Below are 23,351 nucleotides of genomic sequence, written 5' to 3' on the forward strand. Positions count from 1 at the left end.
ATATATCTGATGTATATACTTTTTGATATTTATCTATCACCATATATATCTATATGTGTATATTTATATATACTAAAGATGACTGATTCCACAGTGTTTGTTCCCTACTATTCTATACCTGTACTGAATGATATAGTTGAAAAAACAGCATTCATTATTACATTTCAGATGGTGTAGTGGTTAATTGCTCTGAGTATGGTGTACAGGGTCCTGGATTCAAGCCTTGTAGAGTTGATTATTTTCTTGCTGGGCAGAACACTGGCTGATGGAGATAGGGTGGTTAAGACAGTTTTAAGCAGTTGTGAGCAGGTTTGCATGATGGTAAGCAATGCCAACATACGCTTAAATGGGAAACTGCTAAATCTGTGTAAGCATCGCTTAGCATCACTCAAACTTGCTTACTGCCACTTACTGCAGCTTACTCCCACTTACCCCCATGCTAATTTCTTTAAAGGAAAAGAAAAAAGGGGTGATAGGAAAATGGTGAAAAAGGGAGCAAGCAGAGGAAAAAACAATGTGCCAGGGATGTGCAGGATGGGTGTAGGGAAGGTCCATAGTTGTCCATTTCTGATACAGCAACAGCTGTGCATTTGTTCAGAATTTGGAGGTGAATTTGGACACTCCAAACGCTGAGAGAGGGGTGAGGACAACAGTAATGTGTTGTTAAGCCAATTAAACCACATTATGTGTCCAGATACATGTGCAAAATGGACAGCTATGTATGGGGCGACATTTTTTTGTGGGAACAGATTGCCCTTTTTTTTTTTTAATAAGGTGAGAGTGGGATGTTGGGGAAGGATAGTAGGTATATTTGGGGAGGTAGGCTGGGTAGGAAGACAGACAAGACAGACAAGACAGCAGACAAGGATGGTATATGACACATGTGGGGGGTAAACACCTTGGTCGGAGAGGGTTGATGGGAATCTGATGCCCACAAGCCCCCAAATGGATAGAATGGGACTGACGTCCCCACCCATGGTCAGTCACCACTGCACCTTCACGGCCCCAAAGGTGGCTGTGCTGGGGGCTGAGCAGGAGGGGCAGGTTGACCCTCAAGATGCACCACGTGGCCCTAAAGCTGGCGTAGCAGATCTCCAAACTCCTTTTAAAGCTCGCTATGCACCAATCCCTGGACCTGACAATGGGTGACAGTGTCCTGTCTGCACCCACTCCCAGGGGGGATTGGGCCCCATCCCTTGAGGCAGTTCCACCCAAAGGTGGTGCAAAACCAGCGGATGAGGAGGTCCTGGGTTGGGTCCCAGATGTGCTGGGGCCTGGTAGCATGGCCAGTTGAGGTGGGACAGGCAGATCTACTGGAATTGGCCTTCCCAGACTTGCTATGGTGGTGCAGTTTTATAACATGTATTGGTCAGTCATGAAAAACACATTCCAGGATTAGTTATAACAGCATGCATAGGTACTCCCATTAACCCAAACAATGGATTTGCAACAGTTGCATGGCAAACAGAACACATGCATATAAGGAACCACAGCGGGCATTATAACAGCATGCAGGTTACATTGATACAACAGGCCACCAATGCTAGTATTTGAAAAGGGAGCATTAATAGTCAAACGTTTAAATATTTGTAGAACAATAGGACACATGTCCCAACAGTAGGTTTGGTGAAAAACATACCCATTGATTTATGTGTTTATATTATTGGTGCAGATAGGGTGGGGGAGAGAGAGCGAGATATCAATTAACAACTGTATAGGCTTCAATTGCTCACAACTTTAATGATCATTGCTCTAATCATTACTATACAGGTATTACCTCACTTTACATTGACCTATGTCCTTGGGTTGGACAGTGATATGTTTGTACATAGTGTATAAGTACAGCCTTCTTACAGCTAAAATATACCCTTTCTTACCTGACAGACCTGTGGAAGAAATTTCTGTTAACACTACCTGACTGTTTCTACAGATATTCACATACTCCTGGGTGAAAATATGCATACAGCTAATTACCACTCCCGGGATTTGAACCGTTCCTGTTTATGCATAAAATAGAACAAAGTTTGCATTTCATCAGAATGAGCTATTGAGGAACTGCAGGGTCTTGACTGTTTTCTGCCTAATACTCTCTTGGTTGTATAATCTTACCATGTAATTCTGACATTCATGCATGACAAATAGTTCTTATACTTTGTATTCATACTTTGACATAGCACAGTCTGGAAAACACTGGTTAACACATTAGTATTCAGGTATCAGATCTTGGTGCATGGAACATTTCATATGGTTAATCTCCTGTTTTACAACTTCACAATCTTTGTTGGATGAGCCTTGATTATTTAATGCTTTCAGAGCTATAGTTGCTGTGCAGAAACTGTAAACATTTGGATTCATACCACCACATATCCAAGTAAACACGACCAGTCCAGGGTTTTGACTTTTATTTGTTGACAGGTAATGACACTTTTATTGATATATACCCTGTACATCACTATTACTCTGCTATTATCTCGTTTATTCACTACAAACCATACCCATTTTTAAATACTGACAGATTATGTTATGATAACAGTGTCTGTGGACACTGTTAGTTGCTATGGAATTGCTGCACGGCAATTCTAGAGTGCAGGGGGGCATGTATACTGTGTGAGCACTGCTTAGACCCACCCCCTGGGCTCGTACATGGATCATGTCTGTGTGGAGAATACAGCAGCGTGCCTTCATTAATATGCAAGGCACACTGCTGTTCTATATGGGCATGATCCACTCAGTGCAGGAATAGCACTATTACTGCATGGAGCATCCTGAATCCTGGGGAAATCTTTTTTAACTAAAAGTTGAGTGCTATATTGCTCTGTGCAGTCAGGGTATAAACTGCATCAACTGTTTGCCACAGTTTAAAAGATTTTTTTAAACTAAAACATCAGCATTGTAGTTCTGCCCTCAGGCAGAGCATAAACTGTAGCACCTGTTTTCTACATTTAAAGTAAGCAGTTTGCTACAGGTTAAATTATAATTTTTTTTACAAAAACATGAGCGCAGTCATGCTCCATGTAGATATGATATATTCAGTGACAACTGTTTGCTATATTTGTAGCAAGGAGCTTGCTACAGTTTAAAAGAAATAATTTTTTTTAATAAAATGTGTGGAAGGAGGATCAGGGGCATTGCACAGAAATGGGATGTGAATGGCAGGGGCAGAAGTTGAGGTGCATTTCGTGCATCTGGCCACCTGGTCGGCACTTCGTGGAAGTGCAATCTTGGAGTTGATATATATAAGTAGCAGGGGGTGTGGGGGGTGCAGGGAGGCTTGCCCCCTGATTACACTTGGTGGAAAGTGCTATGATTTATGTTGTTTAAACTCAGTATATGTATGATATGTGTTTTCATTGTTTTGGTTTCAGTGTTTTTAGCTTTCAGTGTTATGAAGTGAATCCATATATATATATATATATATATATATATATATATATATATATATATATATATATATATATTTATATTTATATATATATATATATATATATATATATATATATATGTGAGTTTCCTTTGGAATCTTGAAATGCTGAAATGTCAAATTTCAATGTTTCAAGACCAAATTGTCAAATCTGCAGTTGCGCGAAACTGCAGAATATCGAACCCGGAAATGTCGAACCAGCGGTACTGATGGCGGGTTAGGTACGTATTATGTTTTTTAAGGGTTTTGGGGAGGGTTTGTGTGCATGTGAGTGTGTTGGGGATTGTTAGGTGTGGGTTAGGGTAGGCAGGTAAGAGTGTGAGTGTGTCAGTGTTGAGAGTGGTGGTGTTTGCATGTATGTGATGTGTGTCTGTATAAGGGGGGTGTAGAATGTGTAGTGGTGGGTTTTCTCTCTTTTGGTGTTTAGTGCAGCCTTGGAGTTAGTATATATAAGTAGCGGTGTGGGGGGGCTCGCTAAAGTTTGTTCGGTGAATGTGGATTCGGACTATTGAATTTTCGTTCAATAGTTCTAAATCCATATATATATATATATATATATATATATATATATATATATATATATATATATATATATTTTTTTTTTTAATTTATTTTTGCTCTTCAGTGCTGGAAGGTGTGGATCTCAATGTAATAAACTGATCACTAGAATTAAGTGATCAGCCCATTACAGTAAATTGTTTTTTATTACAGTAGTTTTGCTAAGACTGCTAAGAGCAGTCATTGAATCCTTAATTGACTTAGCCATCCTACAGGAAGTTTTGTCTCAAATTACGGACTGAAACTAAATGCTAAAAAATGCATAACTGTATCCTTTGGGAAGTCATCTATCCCAGGGAACTATAAATTTAACAATAAGCCTCTATGAGTTGACCCAGTTTTTCAGGATTTGGTAACTTATGTAGACAGCGACATAACATTTGACCAACACGTGTCCATTGTTGTAGAAAAGTCCTTTTATATTACACAGCTCATAAACAAAGGGAATGTGTCTAGATATAAGATGTCATTGTCCCCCTTTACTCAGCCTTCATTAGGCCAGTAATTGAATATAATGCCCCATTTGGCATGTATCTTTCCATACGGGTCTACCTGATAACACCAACACTCCAAAACACCGACAACAAAATAACCAACACCACAAAACTGAAAGTTCAAAAACATGAAACTTCACATGCCCGACAAACCACAATCCCAACAATCAACAAAACAAATACCTTTTCCGAAAAACAAACACACAACACAAGCACACCAACAACCTTACAAACCTACACTAAACCTTACATACACAACTATCTATGCACTAACCTTAACCTTAACCCAAACCTTAACCCTAAGGTCCATCACTATCGGACACTTACCTTACCCGCACCCTAACCCTAACTCACTTAATCCACCCCTAACCCTTAAGTCTGTCACTATCGCACACTTACCTTACCCGCACCTTAACTTTAACTCACTTAATCTGCCCCTAACCCTTAAGTCCACAAAAACTGACACATATGTCCAAACTTACATTAAAGTACTATATGAGCATTTAGGGTCTACTTCACCCTGTCGAAGGCCGACAGTATCGAAGCTGATATTGTCGGCACCAAAATGTCAAAAGCGAAATTCATCACGCTTGTAAATGGAAATGTCAGTAAGGGGAGATTTCCATTTACTGCAATGTAGCGTGATCTCGGAGTTGGTATATTTAAGTAGCGGGGGGTGTGGGGGTGCAGGGGGGCTTGCCCCCCTGCATAGAGCAATTTGTGTTGTGTTTGGGTGTTTCTTTTTTTCTCGTGTGTGTTCGATGTTCGGCGGTTTCGACATTTTCATGTCGATTATTACGCTGTCGACAGTTTGAGTTTTTGACAGCATAATATAAACACGAGCATTTATATAGCTGCATGGAATCAGGAATACGAGACAGGATGAAGTCATCCTCCTCAAGGAAGAGTAAACCTGTCTGATGGGCATCTACAATAAATAAACTCTATAATAAAAGGAAAAAATTGCTGCCCAGGACCAAGAAGGAGCAGGTGTCTAATTGGAAGCAATCTCTCTTTAGACTGAACAAACAAATAAGAGCACTAGTGAAATCCTCCAAAGCAAACTTCAAGTCCAAACTGGCCACATCTACTAAAGACACTCATAAGGCTTTCTTCACATATGTCTGCAATCTCAAGGGCAGTACCCAGATCTGCTCAGAACTGGTGGTGAAGGACACCACCTACACAAACCCTGTAGATATAGCCAACCTACTGGTAGACAGGTTCAGTGAAAACTTCACTCCTATGCCCCCCCCATCAGTAAAAAAGAACATCCCCAGTACCTGCCCCCTCCCCTTATCTCTGTGGAACAAGTCATCACTGCCCTCTCAAAGGCAGAAAATACAGCCACCATGGGACCCGATAACATCCCAGGCTGCATCCTACATGAACTCAGGCAGGAACATGCAGCACCATTAGGCACCCTATTCAACCAAAGCCTGAGTACCAGCTTCATCCCAGCTGAAAGGTGGAGCATCCACTGATCCAGGAAATTATAGACCCATCAGCCTAACTACCCTGATCTGCAAGGCCATGGAGCGGGTGATCATGGACATCATTAACATGAATATTGGCAACCTCCAGACACTCTATCTCACACAGTTTGGTTTTGTCAAGAGGAGGTCATGCCTGTTAAATTTGATTGGCTTCTTTGAGACAGTCACCAAGGCCATAAATGAGGGGAAGATGGTGTACAACGACTGCCTTGACCTGGCCAAGGCCTTTGATACTATTCCCCACTCAGGTATAATAGTGACAAACTCTCTCAACTAGGCATCAATCCATATGTTACCAGATGGGTAGCAAACTGGCTTACTGATAGAACCCACCCAGTCAAAATAGGGGAAGTCACCTCAAGTAGTAGACCCATGACAAGCGGTGTGCCCAAGGGATCAGTCTTGGGGCCTCTGCTGTTTGGGATATACTTCTCAGAGGTGTAGACCAAATCTAGTGGGCTATGGCTGACCAAGTTTGCAGATGACTGCAAGCTAGGTGCTGTCATCAATTCCCCTAGTGATGTGGACATCCTCCAAGAGGGTCTCACCCAAACAAATGACTGGTGCCAGAAACATGGCCTTAAATTGAATGCTACCATCATCATCCCTTTTGGGGAGAATGACGTCCCCACAAATTATTACACTGATAACAAGGCACTAAGCACACAGTCAGTCATGAGGGACTTGGGAACCCAGGTTGATAGCAAGCTGACTTTTGACCACCATATTGCTTCCATTATATGGAAAGCTTTCTACAAGGTCCATCTCATTAGTAAGGGTATCTCATCCAGGGAAAAGCTGGTCATAACATCCCTGTATTCTTCCCTTATAAGACCGATTATTGAATACAATGCCCCTTTCAGCATGTACCTTGCAAAGCACATGTAGCAGCTGGAGAGACCACAGAGCTTCCTCACCCGGAGAATCCAGGGCCTCAAACATCTAAACTACACAGACAGGCTAAAAGCCCTGTCCCTCTAGTCAGTCTCCTACAGACTCCTCAGAGGTGAACTCTGTCTGGCATACAAAGCAATCTCAGACCCTGCCCTAATGGGACTGTTGCATATTCGCAAGTCAAGCTCCGCTCAAGTAACCTGCACGCAAGACCTCAACCAGGTCTGTGACATCAACAGAACTTGTTGGCGGGACAGATTTGTGTCCCAGAGACTCCCCCTTTTGTGGAATAGACTCCCTCTCCACTTAAAGCAGAGTACCTCATTTAGCCTAGTAACTTCCTATGATCCTATGTAAGTACTGACCTTGTGAGATCAATTTCTTTATGCTGATCTTTTGTGCAATGATATACAAACCAGTAGATTAATGTCAGTATATCCTTATATATATATATATATATATATATATATATATTTAGTGCGATTATGTTCTTCTTAAATGTTAATAGGATTTCAGCTTTACAGTTCAGCCTTTGAACTTGTGAATCAAATATAATCAAGCCTTTGTAGGCTTCTGTTTTCACCCTTAACTTACTCCCATCACTCAAATTCAGCAGTAACCCATAAACTTTAAATGAACCATGGTCTCTGAACATTAATAAATCTTAACCCCATTCAAATAATGCACCCTCTAGCCTACGTGTTTTTTCCTAAATCTACCAGACTATTAAATAAGTACAAACTTCTTACAAGCTATAGATTAGTAAATAAGGGCATAAGTTGTATAAGCTACAATTTATCATGCCATAGTTTAACTTATAAATCCTGTTATTAGTTCTTGCTACTTCATAGCTTATTTGTCTGTCTTCTTAATGTTACACGTCAGTGTCTGAGATGAATATACACACAGATAATTTTTTGTCATATAATACACTCTTCTGTGTCTTTAATAACTTTTCTACTTGCAGATAAGGGGCCATAAACTGAGGATCCCCAGCTATAAAAATAAATGTGGTTAAACTGATAATTGATCTAATTCATTTTTAGATCCAATATAGGATGTCCTGGACCAAGTAACTTCCTGATGAACTCCTTTATCTTTTATATAGAAACCCCAAACACTCTCAGTTATTCCATGTTACCGTACTATCAGCTGATCTAGTTTCAATGGTAATCAGGTGCAATTGACCAGCTATCAATCCAGGATTCAGCTTGTCTCTGATCCTAACCTGTATTTATCTGGCAATATACAAATGGGGTAGGGTAGACCAGAATATATATGAAAGGGACTATACCAAGCTAAGACAAAAGGTATAGCAGAGAGGAAGAACAGGCCAATTCTGCTACCTTCCCTTTTTACAGTAGAAAGCATTACCAGTCTCTATAGTCTGTCAAACCCATATCAATCAGAACACACAGCATTCCTAAAAGTTTTCACTGTAAAGGAGGACAGACTCGCTACTTCACACTCCACCAGTATATTTTTGTGTGTCATATTACCTAGTAATAATATAAAAACTCATATAATAATTAAGCTATAGTATAAATGAGCTAATTCTGTGGGTACTATCCAATAATCATAGTGCTTACTTCTACTACTAATCTTAACAAGCCCATTATAATACAGAACTAAAATGTCAAACCTGATGTAAGTATTGCTTCTTCAGCCTCGCTAATACATCTAACTTTTCACTGATTGCACATCAACCAGTAGTAGGCTACCCTAATATAATAAAAGTACAAGTTAGAAATATAATGTCACATATGTACATGGATGTCACTTTTGACCTATACACCTTTATATTTGAAAGGCAATCCTATAAATAATAATAATGCCAGAAATATCCCCATTCCCTGAAAAAAAATTTTTTTCTTTATATTAACTACAACAAAAATCATCTATCATATTGTACTTTCATATGGTCATCCATTCATTCATTTATAACTGCTTATTGTGAAGATTGTCACATATGTTACAACTTGAGTAGGACAGACCTGACTTCATTTTCATATTGATCTCCTTAGCTCATTCTATTGAATCCCAGGTGTTTTCAGACAAGATGTGAGATATATCTCCTGAATGTACAAGGTTTCCTTTGGGATCTCCTCCTCTGAAAGGGCTGTGCCTGGTATGGTTTCCATGGAGAGGCACCCAGAAGAACTCTTTACTAGATGCCCACATTACAGCTGATGTTTATCAACTCAGGGAAACAGTGAAAATACTTGGAAAGCTTCACAGATTTCCAAAGTTCTGAAGTTATCACAGAGTATGAGCCCAGTAACCCAAGGAATTCACTTGCATTTGTGATGTCACCTCTTCAGTTCTGATCCAGACCTTGAGACCATACGTATGGACAGGGACATAGACTGGCCTATAAATTGAGACCTTTGTCACATGTTTTATTTTCACCTCACCAACACAGTCCAGAAGAATATCTGTGGCATTATTGCCATTGTGCCCACCCAGGCTATCTCCCAAATGCCTGTACTTTCACTCATTAACAAGACCTCAAATTACTTAAGGTTCTCCACTTAAAAATAGTTTCATCCCTTCTGTTTCAGACTCTGCAGAAAACCACTCCTGAGGATAAACACTGGAGGTCACAGTCACTTAAGTCAAAAAGACCAACATTGTCTACAAACATCAAAGCTGAAACCGTCTTATTCTTAAACTGAATATACTCTAGAGTGTAGCTGCATCTTGGTATTCTTCCAAAAAGTTTTAGGAAAGAGGGAAACAATACACACCATTGGTAGAGCTCTGTGCTTACTTTCAATGTATTTGGCTTAATGTCAAGAAAGCAGATACAACAGTGTTCCAAAAATGGGGAATCAAATGGATGCTTCAAAGGCTCAAGACCACATATTTTTGTAACACCTCATAAATGACTTTCTGGTGTATGCAATTAATCCCTTCTTCTGATACACAAAATACATGTATTCCAGTCTTAGCAAATTTCCACAATACTGTCAGGATCTGTGTAAAAACAAATAGTTGATCTAATTCCTCAGCTAGGACAAAATTCACATTGCCCCCACTAAGAGTGTCCTTTATTTCTCATAAGTGTAGTCTTTCCCAAGGAGGCAGAAAGTGGGATTTCTCTATTACTGAAACGGACTGTCATGTATACATTTTCAAAAGTGAATATCACTAACATAGTCTCTGTCACTTCAGGAGCACATTCCACACCATATTGGAAATACGCATTAACCATGATGCCCAATATCTTTATCAATTCCACCTAGATTTCATTCACTCCCTTGACTTATCCAAATGTAATTGCTTAATATCCATAGTAACCTCATTATAGTAGTGGAACCAATCCAACCAGTTACTACTGGCACCACTCTATCGCAGAAGGGCATAAATACTAGTCTATGTGTTTCACAAGGTTTACCATTCATCTCCTGGCTGTGTTCCAGTTTGAGATTAGTGTTTTCCAAAACTAATAAGAGCAGCTTGGGAAATATCCCCTTGAGTTATTGTATGCTTTATCAGAACTTCTTTAAACCTGTTTGAAAGTCCTGCTCCATGGCCATATCAAACACCTCCCAATAATGGGCCTTTACTTCTGACTCTAACACAGATTCTGGCTTTTTTGCCTACTGCTATCCATTGGTCAGATCTGCAGACAAGCATGATGGCATTTCAAAGAAGGTCCCTTATTTTAACTTGACAGCAGTCCTCCCTACTTATGTCCACCTTTGAGTCCTAGTTTCTGGACAACAATTGAGCATATTTTGGACAAAGCTTCTTAGTACCATCCCCAGCTGCTGAGATCTTGAACATAGTCCATTCAAATTCCCCATCTCTGTCCTACTCTGGTATATGCAACAAAAGCTCTTCAGTAGGGGGAGTTCAATATGATCTGCATAGAAGCATCTACTAATCATTCCTTGCCCGGACACCTTTTGTTACAAGAATGGGTTTCCTGGGTCTATCTGGTAGTTCTTTTAGCCACCATACATAACTAAGTATCACGTAATGATCAACTGATGGTTGAGCATTCCTCTTGACCCAAGTGTCCATAACCTCAAGTCTGATAATTTAAATTCAAAGCCAGTTACTGACTTTTGGTCTAATGTCTGGTACTAAGTATCCTTACGAATATCCATGCGTCTGAACAAAGTGTTCATTATGGCAACCTATGACTAGCACAGAAGTTCAATAACAATTAACCACTAACAATATAATCAGGAAAATTGTTCCTCCCATTCAAGCCCCTCTGGATTTTCCTACCGATCCTCATATGAGGATTAAAATCACATAGCAGAACTACAGACTGAGTAGGTGGAATTCTATCAAGCACTATATTAATGGTTTCCTCAAAAATTAAACCTGTCAACTCTCCAGATATTTTGCAGAATGTCCAGATTTTTGCTTCATATTTCAAGTCTGGTCCTCATAAAATGTGTGTTTTTCTGGCAAATCACTGAGGATTGACATATACATTTGAGTTTCAGGCTTCATATCCTTCAGAAAATGCATGCTAACAGAAATCCTGCTATGTTAGCAACTTTCTAAGCTTATAAGAGCAATATTTAAAATTTGCCCCTCTTTTGGGTCTGTTGTACCCCCATTATTTTAGGCCTTGTCAAGATTTCTTGTGTTAAGAGGTTGTGAGGTATGGCTAAACAGTCCAGAAGCAGTTAGGAGTACATGTACAAACAGACAGTGATTTCCTTTCTACAACTTCTACAACTTAACAGTCATACTGAGGTCACCCTCTTGTCTACTGACAGAAACTCCAGGTATATTCCACCCATTAAGGGCCTGTGAGCATTACACAGCCAGATGGAGGCTCTCCTGAGGAGTAATGAGAGAGAGAGAGAATTTAACAACTGTATATAACTAGAACTTTAATGCCCTATACATGGTCTGTCTCTTTCCCCAGCAGTGTGGTTACATATGACATATCAAACTAGATCTGTTCCTGCCTGCAATCTGACTGGGATCACATCCAACCCTATCACTTTCATTTGTTGACAATGAGCTTAAAATGTGGCTCCATATAGAGCTTTGGGTTAAAGTCTACTGAACTACATGAGTTATCCAGTCTTTACACACTTTCCAGTGAGACCACTTGCAAGTGTGGTCCCTGGAATGTGCTCCTATATGCTTGTTCCAAGAGAAGGTTTCTGGCTCTTTTTAAAGGAATCAGCAAGGTGGTCAGCTTTTTGAACCTGTTTTTGTCTACCTTCAACTTCAACCATGACAAGGTCAAAATACCAGGAGTTTATTAGGGGCCACTTGTCAGTATGTTATATAGTTATTCATTCATACATGTTCTAAATATTCACTTAATCTATTTCAGGGACATAGATGAGCAGAAGCCTCTTCTGGCAGTCAGAGTGCGAGGCAGAGAATCTGATTCATGACAGTCCACCAGTCCATTTCAGGATGCACACCAGCACTCACCCAAAAACTACACATGCAACTCTGGACAATTTAGTAGGTCACCAGTTCAGATACAGTAAGTCTTTAGGATCCTGGAAGAAACTGAGGTCCCCAGGAAAAGAAAATCAAAATGGAGACAAGAAGGATATGCAAACTGCACACAGTAAGCACTCCAGGGGTGAACTGAAAAACAAGTGCTGCAGTTTAACAATGCCTACTACTGCACACTGGCACTGATCAAAATATAATATAGAACCAAACAGCACACCTTTATTTAGTGAATAGATAATGTATAGAACCAAATTACACATCTACAGACAATTTTGTGTGTCCTCCCTTGTACTAACTGAAAGTTATATTTAAAATGCCTCTAAGGAAGGAACAAAATCGTGTTCAAAGAACCTTACCTTTCATGCCTCACTTTCCATTCTTAGTACAGGGTCTCACAGACTCATTCACCTTAATCCTGGCTGTAGTGTAAAAGCAAGCAATCTTATTTACAGACTATTTTTGCACAACAAAGCCATAATCAGGTCATGTGATTTACAAGTTGTGCAAAACAAAAATTAAACCAGGGTAAACTAGGTGGCAGTTAATGAATATTAGCAATAGTAATGCATAAAATCAAGTGCCACATTTCTCAAGATAAGAAAGCAGAAAGGAAGATTATTAATCATATAGCTGCTCTAACCAGTGTCATCTAATGGAAACTCATATTAGGATTGTAATTACCAAATGGAGGAGTGCAGAACTTCTATAGTGTTCATAACTATATGGTTATGAATCATAAGAAATCCACCTGTATTCTGTTCTATGTTTTTTGGCAGTTGATGGCTCAAAATGTGATACCAGATGCTAAAACATACGCTGCATATGCCAAAAGTACTTCACTTAGTAATTTTCTTTTCTCTTGGTAAGCATCACAGAGGCAGAAGACTAAGCTTTCCCAAGCTGATGGTTCTATCCAATGCTGGACAATCTCCAGTGTCTTCAAGATCATTTGAGAGATGTAATCACTTCAAGAATGCCCTGAACCCGGACCTCATCCCAGTGGTTTGGGGATATAACAACTTCATCAGTAGCTCCAATGAGGACATTGTTATTTGACCCTAATTTATGTCTCTCAGATCAATGATTTCCTCACTTTGCAAAGGACAATATGCCTAGTGGCCCTGTTGAAAAACATAATTTTTGCTACATGTGCCCATGTTATTATTTTTATAGTCACTAACCACAGCTTTTAACCATAGTTGAGGATAGGGACCTAAATAAACTGATAAACTTAAAACTTTGCGCAGAATGTCAGTTCTCATTTCACTATACTTGCCTGTTCAGTACACATAAGATCGCAGCCACCATCCCACTCTTTTGGTCAGTATGGCACTTATCCTTGCAGTTACTTGTAAGCAAGGCCACAAGGTACTTGGGCATCTCCACAAAGCACAGTTGCTTCCATAACATCAGTAGAGAAAATGGTACCTATCTAGGATGATATCATGAACTAAGATTTGGAGGTGCTGATTCTCATCCAAACACCTTTATACTGAACACTGAATCATATGAGGGAGTGCCAGAGGTCCTGGTCAGATGGTCCCAATAGTGTAACATCAGAAAACAAAGCAGTACCACTTCCCTAAGCTACTGAACTTGATGCATGACCAGCATCAGGTGAACTGTGATATTACTTCCATGAAAAGATGAAAAATGGAATCATGCCAGGAGTCATTATTAGTGAGACCTGACACTCTCCTTGAAAGAATTTGGCTTATTGATAAAACATGTAGAGACAAGTGCCACTATATTGATATAGGGACTGGATAGCACACAACAGTGTCCTCGGTTTCACATACATCCACAGGATGTCCAATGGCATATGGCTTCTTTAAGTTAAGAAATAGGTGTAGACTAATTCCATTGCCACCAAATGCAGCTGTACAAGGCTAAAGAGATGGTTCACTGTTTCAGTGCTGGTGGCAGAGGAGGACTCTGCGTTTTTCCTCCTGAACCAGGCTAAAGTCTTTTTTTCAACAGCCTGGAATTAACTTTTCCAGTGATTCTGAAGAGTGTGATTTCCACTGTAGCTTGAACATATCCGTTGGCCCCATTTCTTACAAAAGTTGACTGTCACTTCAGCTTGTCACTTCAGACATACCGTCTCTGCCTTCCAGGTGCCGAAGAGGCATATCAGTCATGCTACCGCACCCGCAACATTTAAATATGGTGTTGCTCTAGTGATATCTCAGAGACATAGAAAAACAGAACTACGAAGTGCCATTCCATTAGCATTCTGCATATTTGTTCTTCCCATTTATTAATACAGTATCATCTTCATGAATGTTCAGTATTTAATTAATAGTTAGTCTGGGTTCAGCTAGCTTACTTGGTAAATAAACTCATTTCTATGTTATGACATATTAATATCTCAATTTACTGTATGATGAGTACAATGATATTATAAAGTAAAATGATGAACAGTTAGTACAGCACAGGCAGGACTCTCCAGATATTGTCTGTTCTGAACAAGTATGAGATCACAGTCATAGAACGTTGACCCCAGAAAGAAGGAAAGTAACTAGATTAACACATTGAGAACAGACGTTTCATCTTCATGTGAAGTGTCTTATTAACAAATAAACTGAAAAGAACGTAATTTATAACCATAAAGAAAAAAAAAGAACAGTACATGTATATCATTTCTTGCTGATACTCCCCCAAGCATCAACTTTTATTATAACAAAAAAAAGCTCTATAACCACCAACTGCAGTTCTTGTTCTGTGTAAGAGGCTCACTATATTAAATTACTCACAAAAAAGTACTAACAGTGTCCTTGATGCTCTAATAGAAAATCTTAGGCTGATAAAGGGTTACAGCATCTAGTATTGGTTCTCCTAGTGGTACAAAGTGCTGATATAATGATGCTGCAAATCCTTTTCTGACTATGTTCAAATCCCGTTTCCCTAAAGGATTACTGTATCAGTTCAAGGGATTATTTACAGTTGATTTAAGTCCAATTAGTGAAATCTCTGGATGTTGGCACTCAGTAGGTGATCATATTTTCAAAGAGCACGTCAACCTGTGAAGTCTGAACAATGACTAACTGGTAACAGTCTTCTTCAGTGCAATTTGTAGCACACACTGTGTCTAAGCAGAAACACAAACTTGCTTTATCGCTCTGCACTGCCAGTCATATAGCCTGTTGGTTTCACTTCACTATTAAGCAAGCATGAGTCTACTTCCTGTTTTTTTTTTTTTTTTTTTTTTTTTGAGTGTAAGGATGAATTGATTACTTCCTGCCCTTTTATTATGGCAGGTGTTTAGGTTTAAAAACAGTAGATGGCTGCCTTTGTCAGTAGCAGTGAGTGCCCATCCCTTAGTGGTGTCAAATTGATTGTAGTAATTTCCATAATTCCCCATGGCAGGTCTGTAGAGATTTCAAATACTTCACACCATTTCTCAATTATGCCTCATATACGCAATGTCTAGTCAGATCTGCAATGGATAATGCTCACACTGAGATCATGCAGTTATATAGCTCACTTTACATTTATTATCAGGTGCACTAACTTACAATTCTCAGAAAAATGAAATTTTGTTTTCAGGAGGTGAAATCCAGGAATTATACCCATTATATTAATTGCAATTTTCAGTCATTACTGTGACTTTATTATGATTTTCTTATACATCACTATATACACAACAATAAAACAGATTCTAAGCTCATAACCTTTGATAAAGCAAACTAACAGTATCATTCCTGTTAAGTATAATAAAAAAGCAAGGTTGTGGTGAATAAGTGCTCAGCACTAAAATACCAAATTTCATGAGAATCCTGATGTTTTGGAACAATCAGACAGTCCAAATTTGGGGTTTACCTTAATATTTCCAGGAAAATGGAAAATCAATCTTTGTTTATTATTGAAATACTCCTTTAGTGACAGCCCTTCAACCAGTGAGCTTCTTGTCTACTTAAGGTGGATAACTATGCTTAGAGTGTGGTCTTGTTGCCATAGTGTAATTATTGGCAATACATTACACACAGACATTTGCTGAGAGTGTGACTATAATGAATACAGAAACCAGGTTGCCTGAGGACCTTATAGCCCACAGGTAATGAAAGAAAGTGGACAGCACTGCCCGGTGAAGCATGCACTTCTTACTAACATGTGAAATGATAAAGTAAGCCGTACTCAATACTTTTGATGAGCCTAAAAATAAAACACTTCCGAACTAGACAGCAGCAATATAAAACAATAATATTTTTTTGATATTCATTTACTTGTTTTTCTGCAGTTCTCTGGCTTATTTATTTATTTACTTATTCATTTATTTTTGCTTTCTGAGCTACTAGTATGTCCCCTTTTTGGGAGACTCAGGATTTTAGAGATGTAGAATTATGAATTTTTGATTTTCGATTTTTCTGCTAAAATAATACAATGCTGTACAAAAACAAATTACATTGGTGTGCTCAGTGTCTGGTCATGAGAGATCTGTATACAGTGTAGTGTGACGTTTTCTTAAATATGCAGAATTATTAGCATTAAATATGAGAAGAAAATGGATCATGGTAAATAACTGAAAAAATGAACTACTAGACCTTAATCTTGCAATATTATATCACTGGCCATGAAAAATCCATATTTATTTGTGGTACAAAAACTCTATACTATGTAATTAGTTACAAAAACTTGAACATCTTGGGATTCATATGAGGTGTTTTTTCTGTTATCTATGACTTGCGGTTAGACACTTGGCTGGTAGACTTAAAATGATAATTGAATTATTGCTTACTCTACACGTTAACTTTCAAGCTCTTTTAACCTATCTAATACAAATTGTTTTACATACCTTATTTGTTAAATCGTACTTTAAAATATTTATCAATAAACTATCAGAGAACATCAAAGTTTGGACATAAAAAATCTTATTTGCAGACATGATATTGTTCCTTAGTTTGGTGGCTGGAATACCTGAGATCTAGATAATTATGCATGAAGCATAAAAGCCAATGTAGGCTGTTTTTTCTTTGCCAACTTTTAATGAGTATAACATATAGAGGATTATGATTGGGTCACCAATCATAACCAGCTTATTATGTGCTTAAGACATAGATGCCAAGACATGCACCTCATGAGAAAGCATCAATAACACATAACAAAAGTTATGACTGGAGACCCATTCATAATTCTTTGTAGTGCATGGAGCTGTATCTGCTCCATGTACTACTGGCCATAAGAAAAGTGTTAAGTGTTTTGTTGATTTTCAAAGCCATAAAGCTCTTAACAAGCACAGTCAGAATAATAAACGCATTGTTTTATGTTAAGGAAATTCAGGGACAGATGACTGACATGAAGAGCAGCCAAAAAAGAATCTGTTTTTATTTCTGCCACAGTCATTTTCTGGCCAGTACAGGCAGGTTTTACTGTCTAGTGTGATACCCAATCTTAGTAACTGAAGCAGTGGTGCTTAACAATTGCTAAGATTATGTCTCATGCTATAGAAGTGTTTAACTACTTTGTCTTTTTTGTGATAATGGAATGTAATCATGGCGCTCCATGTACTACTTAATGTTTAGGTCTGGGATTTTTAAATTAAAATAGACTTGTTGAGTAATGCTGAAGCATTTCTCTCAACTTCTTATAGCAAGAAATCTGGACAATGCAGAAAATAATGGCGGAAGGGCAAAGGTTCAAAATGACAGACATATTTTTAAATAGAATAATGCAATTTGTGTTAGCATGCATATTCTGAGTGATACAAATTCTGAAACTCAAATGTATGGCATTATTTAGTGACTTCAAACCTTAGTATTTTACCAGAAAACCACAAATTGTATATAAACAGGACAAAATTATGAGGCAAAACTCTGGACAGTTGAGAGGTATGTTCTGAAGGATATTTCATAAAGTTGAACATTTATGTGGTTTGTGTACTATGTTATGCATTATAATTAGCTGAGAATGAATGTGGTATTGAAGTAGTTCTTACCAATTAAGGTGTTTAAGGACTCTCCATTGGTGAGACCTCTGAGGCTAGCCAGCAACTAACTTTGCGACTTTGTTGTAACATTGCTGTTTGGCTTTTTGAGTGGGCTGTAGATTGGTCAAAACTGAAGAAAAATAATCTCTATATATTGGATTAGGGTGACATGAGTTGATGCTGTATATATAAATCATTAATGAAGATATTAAGCAGTAGATGGCCTAAAATGGACCCTTGTGGTACCATAACAGGAAGAAAACAGAAATTCGCCACTTCATGGATTGAAATCTGACAGACACATAGCTGTGGAGCCACTGGAGGAAGGACAGAGAAAGGCTTAGTGAGGATATTTTTGCAGGAATTTGTGATGTCAGACAATGTCAAAAACTTCTGAGAATTCAAGAAATAGAAATGAGACAATATTGATGGTATTCCGTATTTGGTTACTGGTGTTACCAAAACTAAGTAGGGCAGTGGTTGTGCTATAATTAGGGCAAAAGCCTTGCTGAGTTGAAGTCAGAAGTCAGTTGTTAAGTAGATGCTGGAGGAGCTGTGTAGGGACACATTTTTTTCTAAACTTGTGGAGAGTGGGGTTAGTGTTGTAGTTAGAAAATCTGTAGAGTTTCCACGTTTGTGCACTTGGAGGATATAAAATATTAATCTTTGATTGTTTTGATGCTTGTTTGAAACATTTTTAATCAGAACACTTTTTTTAATCATGCAAACTTTATTATGTAAATAAAAAGTATTTCCATTTGAAAAGCTATATACATACATAAAAAGACTAGTAATAGTAGGGATACGAAGAGAAACTGAGCAGGAAAAAAACTGCAATAATCTTGTATGTACTTCCAACCATGCATCATCTCCCTCTGCTAGAAATAATAGAAGAGATGAGGCCTGAGTCCACCAGTCTATGTTTAAATGTTGATTTAGCCCATTTCTTCAACTTATAGCTTATTGTATGTGAAATATCTTTCTAAGTATACTTTTCCAGTGCTGAGAAATTAGGGCATTAAAGTCAGCATAAGAGTGAATATCCAAACATAAACTATAGGACTTGTGGCTAGTCAACAGTTGAATTCCTGGTAACCAAACCTTGACATTGCTCAGGTCGGGATGGGTGAGTGTAACCTGCTGAATCCCCTTGCTGATTGTTCACCATAAGGACTGCACCAATGCTCACTCTCAGAATAAATGAAGACAATTTGGTCCATCTCCTGGGCACCTCCAACATCTACCTTGAGTAAATAACCCTCATTGTCTAAGTTATGCTGGAAACATTTGTCAGCAGTTTAGCAGTTTAACCCCCAAAAGTGAGGAGAGAGCAGGAAGTCTTGGGCAAGTACGTTTCAAGTATTGAGTCCACTGCTTATCTGAATAGTTACTTGCTACCAAACCCATTCATCACTCACTTCCCACACTATTTTATCTGGTGGAGAAAGTCATGAGATTAAACCATTCTCTTAACTTTGGTCCTTCTCTAACAGTCCACTAAGATGATTTGTGTGTGAGTACAATTTGGGAGAGATCTGGACTTGGTCTGAGCAGCTATGTGCTCCCAATCTGACTGCTATCCTGATCTGAAGATATTGCAACCAGCTTACTTTCAATAAAGAAATTTGTATCTTGAGTTTATTGAAGTTTGAAAATTACCTGGAGGCATTTTCCAAAGGTCTTTCACATAAAGGATCCCTCTATTAACCCAGTCCACCCACCAAACCATCTGCTGGTCTACTGTGATGAGGAGATTATTCCACAGTGGGTAAAAGAGTGCTATTCTATCCTGTGTGATGGGTTTGAGCCAATATTGAGTCTCCAACCAGTGCTCTTGTATACCCAGGTCCCATACTTTGTAGGGAGTTTTGGTTTAATCAGTGAAGCATATAGACCATTAAGAAGTACTTCACTAGGTACACATATTGGTACTGGCTTAGAACAAGCTGTTTGATAATAATGACCCACCACTGATATACTGTAGGCACACAGAGCACTTAATCTAGAGCCACCCACTTTTCTTGGAACTGCCAGTCTTCTATGGCTATGGTTAATGCATGAGTGTTTGCCCTGTCATAAGAAATTGCTCACCATGGTTTGGCACTTAGATAAGAATTTAGAGTGGATGGCTTGGGGGAAAAGAATCTTTGGTAGCCTGTACATTATTACCATTTGTATCTTATTGAAAAATAACAGTGAAATTGTAGCCATATAAGTTAGTTTATCCTTTATATCCTGTATTATTGGGTTAATGTTCAGTTCTGCTAGCTTTTAGGGAATAGCATCATGTGTATGCCCAAGTAGATGTGCTCTGTTACTATTTTAAGGGATATCTGAGTGTCATGAAGAAGGAACTCATATGCTACAATGCTCAGGGGGTGAATAACAAACTTAGACATGTTTATCCTCAATCCTGTATACTTGGAGCCCTCTTGAAGATAGGTTAGTATTTGGTTCATGTGGAGAGTAGGGTTTGGGATCCATATAGCATGATCATCAGTGAACAAGTAGGTCAAATGGACAGTAATACCTTGCAGTTGGAGTCTACAGTTCTGAAATTGTGCCTGTAGACAGAGGTCTAGCACATACACTGCCAGGATGAATAACAAAGGGGGAAGTGGCCAGTGCTTCTGGATTCCATGCTTAGGGACTATTTTTTATGGAATAATGCATGGTCCATATATACCTGGACTTTGGGGTAGACATACAGGAGCTTGTGCCCATTTCTAAATATACACAGCTATGTACTCCCAGATCTACTCCTAAAGGACAGATTTGAAATCTTTACTGAAATCAATCAGTAGGACTGCAACTGAGGAATGTTTTTTTCATACAGATGGCCTGTACATTAAGCCATAAACAAACTAAATCAGGACCTCCTGCCCTTCTCGTAAGGAATCTTAACTGACTGTCTCCAATAAGTTTTGGTTATTACCTTTTTTCAGTCTGTTGGATAGCATTTTAGCAAACATTCTGAGGTCAGTTTGCAGCAAAATGATTGGTCAGTAATTTGCTGGGTCTGTACTCTTGCAAGAAGGAAGGGAATATATGTCCTTAATAAACTCTTGGAAAGAAATTGATTTGCTTAGTATAATTTTAGTATCCTCATACAGTTTGGGAAAGAAACCTCTGTTAAGATGTTATTTGTGTTTAAAGAACCCATTATCTAAGATAGTTGCATACACCAAAAGTATTCCGCTGTAATAACAACATTTATTCCCTGTTAGTTTGTATACAGCTGGCCTCAGCCATCATGGATGATGACTATTGTCATTTCCTTAAGTCGCTCCTTGCATTTCTGTGAGAGAATTTCATTTGACATCATCCTGTTAGCTCAATAGAATAGGCAACGCCTTTCCCATATGGCAACAATATCTGCATATATGAAGTGTCTATACTGCCTTTTGAGAGATACTATGTCTTGACAAACCAGTTTGTCCCTACAAACCTTATGTTTAAGTAGCGTTTCCATAGTTTTGATTTGAAGCTCCCTCATTAGTTTTTCTTTGTTTTATTGTTATCTAATATTACAGGAAAGAATTCATAATCCAAAGTCTTCATTGCATTTTGAAGTTGCCCCAGCCATGTATGAAGGGTATGCCTTGATAATATCCTGATCCCAATACCTTTTACTCCATTCTTTTAATGCATCCACAAACTATCTATTGTTTAGAAGAAGTGATGAAAATACTGCTGCTTAAATCCCAAGGGGCCTGAACATGGATGCAGGCTGAGAAAAAGCTTGGGGTGGTTAGACAGTCCTGAGGGTTGAATTTTGACATAAATCCAGTTAGTAGAGCTGCGATCAACTAACCACATGTCCAGTCTACTGGTTACCACCATTATTCATAAAGGTATAGTCATTCTCTTTTCAGCTCCCTTAAGATTTAGGCAAGTGTATTGTCATTGGTGCTGTGTAGTCAGTCCAGTGATCAACAACCACACTGATATCCCTCCTATCGGGATTAGAATGGGGAATGGGACTGACATCCTGGACAGTCTTGGCTAGTTTATGAATAGAGGAGGTTTCATCTTCATTTGGACCATAGAAATTCACCAACAGGATTTGCCTGAAATCAGCTTGGTCTACCAAGACCACCTTTCTCCTGTGTTATCTCTGTACTCCTTGACAGACCAACCCAGTGTTTATTCATCAGGATGACAACTCTAGATTTGGCCATTGCAGTACATGAGTTGTACCACTTATCAGACCATTTGGAGAGCACTGAGTTTGCCTGCTTACTCCTAACTTTCACCTCCTGCAAAAATACAAAGTATATGTAATCCATTGCAATGCTTCACAAAACAGTTTCTGTTCTAACTTGTGCAGCCAACCCTTAAACATTCTAGCTTACTCCCATTAGTTAAATGGGTATTTATCCACTGTTTTGATTCAGAATAAACAGTGGATCATTTTGGTTTCACCTGATTATAGTCTTCTGATTAGCTCACAACTATGTCACCCTGGATACTTGTTAGCTAAAAAAACAGAGAGAGAAACAGAGGGCTTGGTACAAATGGAGAAATATCTAAAACACTGCAGTCTTAATGTGCACTATCAGTGTGTCCTGAACTGTAATAGAAGATAAGCCTTCTACCCCACATAGGAATGGTTAAGCTGTCTACAAACAGTCAGGTTAGCTAACATTAAGCATACAGTTATGCTTACCCTGTTCGAAAAACATTTTGTTTATAAATTAATTCATAACAACCTTCTCTTTGACACTATTTAAGATCTAATAATAAGATAACGGTAACATACCTCCCCCCTGACTAATGAGCATTATATAGATCAAAATTGCAATAAAATATAAGTTACCAGTCCAGGCCATAACCAGCCAGTCAGATTTAGCAAGTTTTTGCTGGACCTTATTAACTAGTTGTGTTGCTATTTAGGTCAATTGGGAGCCAATTAAGAGGTTGTTACTTGGGCCCTGGAGCATATGCCTTATGCTTTACCTGCTGTGAGGGAAATTTAAAATAATTCTGTTGAGGTTGTTGCTAGAGACACTTAGGTGTTGGGCTGGGATTCCAGATTTACAGGTTCATGCTTAGGTAATCCTTCATCCAAAGCATCATCACCTCAGAATTATTCTGATGACACTATCTCCCCA

The sequence above is a fragment of the Protopterus annectens genome, chromosome 5.part1 (assembly GCF_019279795.1).
Source record: "Protopterus annectens isolate FY-2018-M chromosome 5.part1, PAN1.0, whole genome shotgun sequence".
NCBI classification, from domain to species: Eukaryota; Metazoa; Chordata; order Ceratodontiformes; family Protopteridae; genus Protopterus; species Protopterus annectens.